Genomic DNA, 9,424 nt, shown 5'->3' on the forward strand with positions numbered 1-9,424 from the left:
AAGCTGGGCACTGTCTCTTCATTCCAATTTCTCCTCTCTCCTTCATTCCAGCTACGACTTCTGAAAGTTATGGAAACCATGGCTAAATAAGGGAAAATCGCAAAGAAGGAGCGAGAAAAGCAAGCACACTAATATAATTCAAGGTATTAATCTGAATGCATGTCAGCGGCGGCAGCTAGGAAGGACTTAGTCCCTCCTTCAAAAAATAAAAATAAAAAATCCTTCTATTCCTGCATTCAGCTCCAACTTTAGAGCCTGCCCTGGCTCTCTGTCACTGGATGTGTCGCTGGATATCTCAGGCCTTACCCGTAAAATCCCCTTCTTGGCTCCTGTTCAGGTGTTAACTCTGCACCCAGCATCAATCCATTTCCTGCTAAAGGATTTTCTTTAGCATCCAGCTCCGCGGGACCCATCTGCTTCTGGGCAACAAAGGAGCAGGAGGGAAGGCACCCCTGAGACGTCCCCAGACAGATTTCGTGACAATGCAGTCGAGCCTCACTAAATCTGGGTGGGAGAGAGCTCTGTGACAGCCAGCCTCCAGCGTGGCCATCAGCGATGCCCCCTCTGAGTATTCATGCTCTTGTGTCTCAGGTGTGGCCCATAAAATAAATGAGCGTATGTTATTTCTGAGGCGAGGTTGTAAAAACCTTTTGGCTTCTGACAGTCTCTCTTGGGTCACTCACTCTGGGAGAAGCCAACTGTGATGCTGGAGGACACTCAGGAGCCCTGTGGAAAAGTCGACGTGGCAAGGGACTGAGGCCTCCTTTCAAAAGCCACGTCTTGGAGGCCGGCCCAGAATCACAGTGGCGGGCTGGTGTGGTAGACGGGGCTGACCCATCAGCCCTACAGAGCATAAAAGAGGAAAGAGAGGCCCAGAACGGTTCGATGACCCATAATGTCACACATCTATCTGGTCAGTGCCCAAGCCACACCTTGACTCACAGTCTCATTTTAGATAAACTGATTGATCTTAAGCTCATGGTGGTTTCTCAGACTTCACTATTGACATTTCCTGTGCACTGCTCGCCACCCTATGGAGCCTGGCAGTGCAGGGCGCCCAGACCTCCTACCGCAGTAGGCGGGGACTGGGGCAGGGCATGAGCGCCCTGGGCTGAGGGGCGACATGGCTGAAGGCCCAGTGGTAAGAAAATGCATGGCATTTTTGGGAGATTCGTGAGCTGTCCACTGTAATGGAATGTTGGGGCCACATAAGGGTTCTTTGAATACCGTGTAAAGTGAGGCTTCCCGGAGCCTACGCTGAGGTTGCTCGCGCATGCGTCGAAACCCCTGTCTCAAGTTCATCACAGGCAGGGCCTCTGTCCTTGAAGGGAACCCGCGCCAAGCAAACGGCACACCTGGGAGGACGTGTATCCTCACTGTGCAGTCCAAAGAGAGATACCACTGAAGCAAGAGGCCGAGTGAAGTCAATCTGTCCACTCCTTCTTGATCAGAGATGTTTCTAGAACAGCGTGAGGCTGCAGGGCAGTGAGGAGAGGCCCCACAACCGAAACCGATGACCCAGGAACGCTGAGCTTTTTGGAAACTTCCTGAGCGGGCTCTCAACAACCTCTGAGTCTGAGCGTCCAAGAACAGAAGCCGAAGCCGCCAGCGCGGATGGAAACGTATCGATTCTCTGGGTTTCATTTCAACTCGTTTTCCTTCACGGCAGCATTTTTCCTCCCAGGAAAGCAGAGAATTTCCCAGAATAAGGGTCCTGGCTCTTCTAGATGACCTACCGACAAGCGTTACTTTTCAAGGCCGTTTGACGGTCACAGGTTTCTTGCTATTAAGTTCAGAGATGTACCTACATCAAGTTCAGATGGCCCCGAGTTCTTCAAGAGGAACGGAGAGCCTGGCTGGAGGAAGGACAGGTCACCATCTCTGGTCACCGCCCCATCGCACAACCTAGCGCATATCAAAGCCAGGATATAACCCCAGGCAGCCAGGAGGGTGTAAATTTCGCAGACTCATGCAGACAAATAACTTACTTTATTTTTCTATAATCGAACTTAGCTCCCAAACTCTTGTTTCTGTTCAGTCACTACTAGATTTTTTCAGTGCCTTTTGGGTAAAAACTGAATTAGTCAGCGATTATTATTATTATTATTTTTTATCTCATTCCTCTTTCCTTCTTTCTTTCCAGGCTGTTAAGTTAGAGGAGGATGCATTGTGGGTTAGGTCATGTTGCCCACCCTCCCCACTGAGTGGCTGTGACCAAGATGTCCGATGCTCATTGTCCTCTGAAGATTGTCGCTTACTCTGCTTACACCTCTCTCCGTGGCCCCTTCCCGCTCCAGTTGCCAGATCCAAGCAAGACCCTCTGTGTCCACTTTATCCCACCCCCAAGGCTCCACAGCTTGCTCCCAGGCACACCTATGTCCCTTCCGTGGCTGGCCGCCCCCACTCTGGGAGACCACCTGTGGTCCATCTGCTGAGGTCTCTGTATGTGCTGCCTTCTCCTCTGGTGCCACGGTGCACACGAGGCTTCTCCAAGAGGATTACTTCCCCTCTGTCTCTCCCCTTCCCCTTCAATTTATTTGTTAAAGAAACCAAAGCCTTGGCTTTTTAAAGAGTACTGTCACTGTTTTAAAAAATTCCACTTAGAAATTCAAATGTTTTTCCCTGTCTTTCTTTGTGTAGAGGCCGCAGGCCAACACAGAAAATAGAATAAAGGAAAGAAATCTCAGCGACAGGGGTCGCGACAGGCTTTAAGGCGGATGGAAGACGATGCTCCTTGCAGCGAGTTCTCAGTAGCGAGCAACGGAAACCAGTTCTGGCTCAGTTCCGAGAAAAGAAGTCTCTCGAAAGAATATCTGGCAGCGAATAGAATCGTGTGAAGGGCTGAAGCGCGGGTCAAAGCTGCTCTTTGAGGAACAAGTCGAACCACACCCCAGAACCAGGATGTTGAGGAATCCCCACCGCTGCCCTGAGCGCCACCGTCTTCTGCCCCAGGAGCTGGACTTGGCTGTGGTCACCACCGGCCCTTGCTCCTGAGTCACTACGCGCTGCATCCACCTGGCGGGGATGGGGCCCTCTTCTGAGCCTCGGGTGCGAGGCAGCCTGGGAAAGAAGGTACCCGACCACCGCGGTGCCTACGGGAGAGGAGATTTTCCTGCTCAGATTCGTACAATTGATCATTCTCCAAATAAAGAAACCAAAACAAGTGACCAGGATCCTCTTTTCACATAAGAAACACACTGGAGGCGGGCCGAGAAGGTTCTGTGACAGTCTCGGACGCTGCGCCCGAGGGTCGGAGCCAAGCATTCGGCCTCGGGGAAGGAGAGCAGAGGCGTGACAGGAGTCGAGAGGCTGGCGAGAGGGTGTGGACAGATGAGAACCGCAGCGACAGACTCATCCGTTGAGTGGATCTGGTCTCAGGACGGCACGAGGGCCGGAAGATGCGACAAAACCTACGGGCCAAGAGCGAAGGCGTTTAATAACGGGTTGCGACACCCCTCCCCCCATAAGTAGGGGGCGCGCGACACTGAGATGAAACCAACTCTGCTGAAATTAGGTCAGGGCAAGGGGGAGAGGCGGAGCCCTTGACTTTTGGATGTGAATGTCGGACACCACCTCACATCCATCGGTGACGGAACAGGGACCCGGCAGGAACGCCAAGGCTGAGTGAGAATGAGAGCTCCGGATGGGGACACAAGGCAGCTCCCTGTTGGTCCACACGGTGACCTTTTGCCTGTGGTCTCTTGTCGCTAGGATAGTATTTCCATTTAAAGGTCACCTCCTCCAGGGGAGCAATCATTACTATTTTGCAGCCTATGGGGAAGGTCAGAGCGCCAGCCACCAGATGACAAAGGAGAAATACGACAAGAAGAGAAACGGACATTTGAAGGCACGGCTCTGGGTGTCCCTCACCCGTGGGAGCACACCGATGGCTGGAGGAGATGGCTCCTGCCCCTTTGTCTCGCTCTTATGATCATGGCAGACTGGGGTTTGCCTCCCTTGCTCATGCCGCTGGTTTCCCTTGCTTAGAAACAAAACAGCCGCATCAATTCAGGTTGGCGTTAGGAGCTTTTAAAAGAAATGTCGGTGGCACTTAACACACAGTTAGGGCCAAAGTAAAGGCTGGGTAAGTGCCCAGGCCATTCAGCTGGAAATCACATCCTGTTCAGGGACATAAATGTCACGCTCCCCAGGCCCCAACACAGGCAAACCGCCTCACAGCGCCCCGTCTCCAGGACTCCAAATTTTCCAACCAATGGCCCTGAGCTTGCTCTCAGCCACAACCTGTCTGGGTTAGGAAGGCCAAGCCAACAGGAAACACAAGAGCACTGTGAGTGACCTAATCTTTCCATTTGCAAAACCAACCCAATTAAAATGCATCACTTTAGAAAACCCTATAAAGGACAAGCTCTGTGAGTTCTTTCAAAGGTCATCTTAATAATTCGAACCAGTGGCGTGCCCAGGAAAAAATGCTCATCTTGGTGTAATTGCAGGTGCTTATTGCTCACGAAAATTAAGACTCGTGGGTCTTCGGGGCCTTAATTCTAGTGATGGTGGGATGTTTGCGTGTTTGTCCTCTGTGGGTACCATGATCCTGTGTCTTCTGATAGATGCAATCACCGGATGGCAAATCGAGTCAGCGAGATCATAGACGCAGCCCAAGAGAGATTTACGGATGAATTGGGAAGATGTTTCTTTTGGTTGTATAAGTAAATCAAAGCCAGAGATGCAACAACCCAGCTTGAAGAAGGGAGACCGGGAGAGGCCATTTCTTCCAAGGATAAAAAATTCCCACCAGTCTCTGCTGAGGGACCCACACGTAGCTTCCAGGAGCTTTCCGGGACATGTCATGAAGGTGTCTGTCACCTCCTTGGGTCCTGACCATCAGCTCTCAATGTGCTATTTATTCACTGACCTCCTGGAACTCGATCCTGGAGGCTTGGCCTCCGACTGAGTCAGATTGTTCAGAAGTGATACAGGACACGGAATTCCCATGGAATTAGCTCGAATTTAATTTAGTCACAATGGCTTATTATTAGATTTAATTATAAATGAAACGATTCGCCAGGGACTTCTTACTTGGTAAACAAGCATCTCAGAGTGCGAAGGGCATTTGTTTTTTGCTTTTATACTTTCTATTCTCTAGTCCCACCACAGGTTTGCACAAAACTATGGCCAAGCAGAAAAATGTCTTTTGGATGCGGCTCTGAATGAGTGGCCACTGCTACCAGTCACCCTTTTAGGCACCCCTGTTTTTGAAAGAAGGGTTCTGCTCCCACATAGCCTGCTGGGCACAGGAAGGTGATCTTGGCTGCAGTTAATACACTGTCCAAAAATTACCCCAACTTCCTTCCAGCGTTTCTGCATTTAAAGAGTCTGAAGAAGTTCTGGGTGGTCCAGGCTGTAGTTTCTCTCCTGAACTGTTATCTGTGTTTCTTAGATGCTGTGCCATACTATTTGTGGAACGTAAAATGATTGTAGACATATATTTCTTCTTTTAACGGTTATATGTTCATTTTAAAGCATATCTAAAGGTCTAATCACTATGTTGTACACCTGAAACTAATACAATATTTATATCACCTGTAATTGGACAATAGATTAATTTTAAAAAGTTCACAAAAGCAAGCTCAAAAAAAGTGTATTAAAACAAAAATGACTCCTCGAAGCCGTGATTCCATGAAAATATACATATATTGAAGTTAAAAGGTAGATCAGTTTGAAGCAAAGTATTAGCTAAATAATAAAGAAGATGATGACATATGACAAAAACCATGACTAAAGTTTGCTAACGAACATCCTTACAATTGATCATTCTCCAAATAAAGAAACCAAAACAAGTGACCAGGATCCTCTTTTCACGTAAGAAACACACTAGAGGCAGGCCGAGAAGGTTCTGTGACAGTCTCGGACGCTGCGCCCGAGGGTCGGAGCCAAGCATTCAGCCTCGGGGAAGGGGAGCAGAGGCGTGACAGGAGTCGAGAGGCTGGCGAGAGGGTGTGGACAGATGAGAACCGCAGCGACAGACTCATCCGTTGAGTGGCTCTGGTCTCAGGACGGCATGAGGGCCGGAAGATGCGACAAAACCTACGGGCCAAGAGCGAAGGCGTTTAATAACGGGTTGCGACACCCCTCCCCCCATAAGTAGGGGGCGCGCGACACTGAGATGAAACCAACTCTGCTGAAATTAGGTCAGGGCAAGGGGGAGAGGCGGAGCCCTTGACTTTTGGATGGGAATGTCGGACACCACCTCACATCCATCGGTGAGGGAACAGGGACCCGGCAGGAACGCCAAGGCTGAGTGAGAATGAGAGCTCCGGATGGGGACACAAGGCAGCTCCCTGTTGGTCCACACGGTGACCTTTTGCCTGTGGTCTCTTGTCGCTAGGATAGTATTTCCATTTAAAGGTCACCTCCTCCAGGGGAGCAATCATTACTATTTTGCAGCCTATGGGGAAGGTCAGAGCGCCAGCCACCAGATGACAAAGGAGAAATACGACAAGAAGAGAAACGGACATTTGAAGGCACGGCTCTGGGTGTCCCTCACCCGTGGGAGCACACCGATGGCTGGAGGAGATGGCTCCTGCCCCTTTGTCTCGCTCTTATGATCATGGCAGACTGGGGTTTGCCTCCCTTGCTCATGCCGCTGGTTTCCCTTGCTTAGAAACAAAACAGCCGCATCAATTCAGGTTGGCGTTAGGAGCTTTTAAAAGAAATGTCGGTGGCACTTAACACACAGTTAGGGCCAAAGTAAAGGCTGGGTAAGTGCCCAGGCCATTCAGCTGGAAATCACATCCTGTTCAGGGACATAAATGTCACGCTCCCCAGGCCCCAACACAGGCAAACCGCCTCACAGTGCCCGGTCTCCAGGACTCCAAATTTTCCAACCAATGGCCCTGAGCTTGCTTTCAGCCACAACCTGTCTGGGTTAGGAAGGCCAAGCCAACAGGAAACACAAGAGCACTGTGAGTGACCTAATCTTTCCATTTGCAAAACCAACCCAATTAAAATGCATCACTTTAGAAAACCCTATAAAGGACAAGCTCTGTGAGTTCTTTCAAAGGTCATCTTAATAATTCGAACCAGTGGCGTGACCAGGAAAAAATGCTCATCTTGGTGTAATTGCAGGTGCTTATTGCTCACGAAAATTAAGACTCGTGGGTCTTCGGGGCCTTAATTCTAGTGATGGTGGGATGTTTGCGTGTTTGTCCTCTGTGGGTACCATGATCTTGTGTCTTCTGATAGATGCAATCACCGGATGGCAAATCGAGTCAGCGAGATCATAGACGCAGCCCAAGAGAGATTTACGGATGAATTGGGAAGATGTTTCTTTTGGTTGTATAAGTAAATCAAAGCCAGAGATGCAACAACCCAGCTTGAAGAAGGGAGACCGGGAGAGGCCATTTCTTCCAAGGATAAAAAATTCCCACCAGTCTCTGCTGAGGGACCCACACGTAGCTTCCAGGAGCTTTCCGGGACATGTCATGAAGGTGTCTGTCACCTCCTTGGGTCCTGACCATCAGCTCTCAATGTGCTATTTATTCACTGACCTCCTGGAACTCGATCCTGGAGGCTTGGCCTCCGACTGAGTCAGATTGTTCAGAAGTGATACAGGACACGGAATTCCCATGGAATTAGCTCGAATTTAATTTAGTCACAATGGCTTATTATTAGATTTAATTATAAATGAAACGATTCGCCAGGGACTTCTTACTTGGTAAACAAGCATCTCAGAGTGCGAAGGGCATTTGTTTTTTGCTTTTATACTTTCTATTCTCTAGTCCCACCACAGGTTTGCACAAAACTATGGCCAAGCAGAAAAATGTCTTTTGGATGCGGCTCTGAATGAGTGGCCACTGCTACCAGTCACCCTTTTAGGCACCCCTGTTTTTGAAAGAAGGGTTCTGCTCCCACATAGCCTGCTGGGCACAGGAAGGTGATCTTGGCTGCAGTTAATACATTGTCCAAAAATTACCCCAACTTCCTTCCAGCGTTTCTGCATTTAAAGAGTCTGAAGAAGTTCTGGGTGGTCCAGGCTGTAGTTTCTCCCCTAAACTGTTATCTGTGTTTCTTAGAACGTGATGCTGTGCCATACTATTGGTGGAACGTAAAATGATTGTAGACACATATTTCTTCTTTTAACGGTTATATGTTCATTTTAAAGCATATCTAAAGGTCTAATCACTATGTTGTACACCTGAAACTAATACAATATCTATATCACCTGTAATTGGACAATAAATTAATTTTGAAAAAGTTCACAAAAGCAAGCTCAAAAAAAGTGTATTAAAACAAAAATGACTCCTCGAAGCCGTGATTTCATGAAAATATACATATATTGAAGTTAAAAGGTAGATCAGTTTGAAGCAAAGTATTAGCTAAATAATAAAGAAGATGATGACATATGACAAAAACCATGACTAAAGTTTGCTAACGAACATCCTGGAGCCTGGCTCCTCAGAACGTGGTCGTCACCTGAACATAATCGGAACCTGCATTTTTAACAAAGTCCCCAGAGAATGAGCATGTGCTCCAGAGTTTGAGAAGCAAGGATGCCTATGAAAACCTTGGGGCAGCGTTCCGTGGTGCCGATATTACTAGTTGGATCAAATATGTCTAGTTCGCCAACTCTGGCAAAATTGGGTGAACTTTTGCCCAGCAGAGACGATTATTTGGAATATCCGTGGCCCCTCATTCGCTCCCACAGCAAGATGTTTTGTGTTCCCACTGTGATCAGTGCCTAGGGCCTCCCCAACGATTTCCCTTTCCAGAGCTCTGGGTGGTCTCACCTGCAAGTGGGCCCATGGGACCCTAGCAGAGGATGTGGCCCAGACAAGGCTGAGCCTAACGCAAATGCCTCAAGGACCTAGGGGGAGGCTGCCAGCTGCAAGGGCCAGAAGATAAGAGCATTATTTAGCTTGGCTGGCATCCAGAAAGCTGAGCAAAGCTAGGCCCTCAAGCTAAGGGTATAAATAAATAAATAAGTAAACAAATAAGTTGGCAGATGTTTACGTTTTCCTTTGTGATGCTAGCTGCATGCATTCAGCACGTCCTACGTGCCAGGCACTGAGCCAGGAGCTTTACATTGTCATTCTCTGTCCCTCACTAAACCCCCTGCAGGTCAGCGTCATCAAGGCCATTTCACAGTGAAGTCAATGTGATTCAAGAGGTATCTTGCCTGTGGTCACCCAGCATTCCACTCCCCCGCCCCCTGCCGCTTTCTGCTGAGAGCCAGCTCTGGGCAGGAAATGGAAACAGGCTGGTCGTTTTCTAGGCTACAGCATGACCAGTTTTCCCTAGAGGATTCTGGATCGAAAGAACGCTCGGTATCCTAATAAGGTTTCAGAACCGAAAGGAGTGTCTTCATCACGCTCAGCTTTGCCAACACTATCTCATCAATCGTCTCTGCACTTTGACGCAGGCGTGAGGGACTGTTAGCCACGCAGCAAAACTTGGAAGCACCTTG

Source organism: Pteropus vampyrus, unplaced genomic scaffold, assembly GCF_000151845.1.
Source record: "Pteropus vampyrus isolate Shadow unplaced genomic scaffold, Pvam_2.0 Scaffold34, whole genome shotgun sequence".
In the NCBI taxonomy this organism is placed as follows: Eukaryota; Metazoa; Chordata; class Mammalia; order Chiroptera; family Pteropodidae; genus Pteropus; species Pteropus vampyrus.